Source organism: Olea europaea, chromosome 16 (assembly GCF_002742605.1).
Source record: "Olea europaea var. sylvestris chromosome 16, O_europaea_v1, whole genome shotgun sequence".
Taxonomy (NCBI): domain Eukaryota; kingdom Viridiplantae; phylum Streptophyta; class Magnoliopsida; order Lamiales; family Oleaceae; genus Olea; species Olea europaea.
In genome coordinates, this window is record NC_036252.1 from 4,202,051 (window position 1) to 4,205,127 (window position 3,077).

Below are 3,077 nucleotides of genomic sequence, written 5' to 3' on the forward strand. Positions count from 1 at the left end.
ATTTGATAATTAGGTACGAGTATAAATGATCATTTTGCCTTCTAATTATTTTTACTAACTCAAATACCATTTTTTTTATGGTCTTGTGAACTAATCATACATATCAAATTTAGCTGTCGCTAAATATTGAACTCAAATTTTTACCGTTCAAAAAAAAAATATTTAAGTAATCACTCTACCCATTTTTTCGTGTGACAGTTTTCGACACGAATTTATGTTCTCTTCTTCCCTCGTTCTCAAACTCCCAACTCATCGAGATATTTAACCAATCAAATTGAACCTACCCATTAATGAATCAAATAACTATTAAAATAATGAAAAGATATGCATTAACCTGTTAAGGGATTTAGATGAAATACACAAATGTTAAGTAAAATTTAATTTTTTGCACGATTATGCTATAGAATTAAATTTGACACGTGGCCCGTTCAATATACTCACCAGTATCACCTTTCACTATTTCTATAATAGGACGAATCACAAACTTGAATAGTGAATCAATCAATACTACAACCTTCCAATACAAGGTGATTACTATAATACATTGGTTGTGAATAAATTATTCATGATCAAAATATAAGTTATATTATACTGTACTTCTTAACACAAATACCCAATTTATATTCGTATGCTCAATAATAAATAAATTTAGTAAGCCCTTGTTTGAGCCCCATTTTGGGAGAAGGAATGAATTGTGAATAGTAGATTGATGAAGAATGTGTGATCAAAAATTAAAGAAAAGTTTTTGGTTTGCGTGTAATATGATTTTATTGAAAAATATATGGTTGAAAATAAGTTTCGAAAAAAATGAATTTTTAGAAGAATTGGCTCAAACAAGGGCTAAATAAATAAAACCAGAATTTATTCATTATAAATTATTATTTGATCACAACAAAATATACTATGTGGGCACATAATCCAACAAATCTCCCACTTGTCCTAGATATATGTGTCATGTCTTGCAGATATCCCTCGAAAATTTTAGCCGACAGGCTCTTAGTAAACAAGCCTACAAGGTCATCCAATAGCAATCTTACCGACAATCATATTTTCTCTACCATCTCTCTTGAGAGATGATATTTCTGTTCAATGTGTTTACCCCTATGTTGACTTTTGGTTCTTTAACATTTATCACAATCCCACTATTATCTCAATACAATGTAAAGGGTTGTGCAGATATAGGCACCACCTCGACGTCCGTAAGGATTTTCTAAGTTATACAACCAATTTAGTAGCTTCACAAGCAATCAACAATTCATAATTGTTTCATACTTCTCCAAATAATGGCTCCACCATCAAGTATAAACAATGATACCGATGTAGACTTATGATAGGCTTCATCACTCTGGACATCCTAATCCTTTTAAACTAGTAAGACAAGATTTGGTGATGAGCATATTATTCCTTGTTTTCCGAAATTACTAAAGGATATGCTTTATAGCCATTCAATGTTTCGATCCTAGGTTAAATAGATCTTGACTCACCACACCAACAGTATGATAATGTCAGGTTTATTGCACAACATATCATACACGAGACTGACTATCTACTACGAACGCATAAGGTATCTAGCTCATGTACTCAATCTTTTTAGGAGTCTTAGGGAATTGATCCTTAGAGAGTTGGATTCGATGCATGATGGCAAAATGTTGCATAGCAAATCTAAAAAGTATCTTGTCAATGTATGAGATTTGGGACAAAGCTATCATCTTGTTCTTTTGATCTCTCAAGATCTGAAATCTAGAATATAGATAGTTTCATTAAGTCCTTCATATGAAACTATTGAGATAACCACAATTTCGTAGATGATGAGACACCCACATTATTTTTAATAAGTAGAATATCGTCTAGTTAAGTACAAAGAAACTAATTTTATCTTATATCTTCTTATAGATACAGGATACATTAAAGTTCTAATTAAAATTCTATGTCTTAATCATTTATTCGAATTCTTATTCCAAGATCTCGATGTCTACTTCTATCCTAAATAGATCACTGCATCCACATTATCCATATCTTCCTTACATAAAGTCTGATCATCAACTATTGGAGTCTCCACTTCACCAGTACCTTGAAAGTGAATTGATAATCATCCGACTTTATCTAAAGGGTGATAGATCTTGGATTGTGGCGTCTTTTGAAATGTAATATTTTCATCAATGTTGGCATTACCATTATTAGATGACACTATTATCTCTTTTTTACATTAAACGTCTATTGATCTATTGTATCAGATGACAATTCATCTCTCCCACTCAGATCACGTTGTCTAGATATATTTGATACCATGAGATGTCCGCCCTAGGTTGTGTTCTAGGAATTGATAGGGAAGAATTACTGCTACAACTTTAATGTTGCAAACCCAAATGCAGGTTGTCACAAGTAGTAAACTTGAAAGTTTGAGATCGAACCATAGGGAATCGGAAGGAAATAAACTATTCTATGAGTGGTAAATGATTGGTGGAAATACGATGGAGAAGAACGCTAGAGCGTTGGGGATTCACTTTGGATAAATAGGTAGAAATTGCTCTTGATCTTTCATTTAACTCGTACGGAAATCAACTAAGGAGTGATTTCATATGAAAGATAAAATATTGATTACAAGTATACTAAAGGATAGTTCTTGATAATTGTTTGAAAGAATATGCCAAAATAAGTTGTTAATATGTAGAGATTATCTAAGTATTTATTGTGCCAAAATTTGTCAAAAATAAAAACCAAAACCATTTGTAGAACATATACTTCAATCAAGTAAGAAGATGAACATTGAAAAACAAAGTGAAAAATCAAAGACAATACTACACATTCACCAAAATTTCACCCCTAGCTCTAGCTAATGGTTTAGAAAAACATAATAAAATGTTACAAAGAAAAAGAAGGAAACTAGAATATGATAAGTGGAATTGATTCTCTCAAAATATTGGCCAAGGTCCCCTTTAATAGGCAAAGGAACATCCAAAATGCAAGTGGACAATGCAACTTGTTTCTATCCAACTTCAAGACAGTTGGAACATACATCTTGATGCCAATTTTCAAATACCTTGTACAGTGAATTTGGATATATGATCAATAGATAA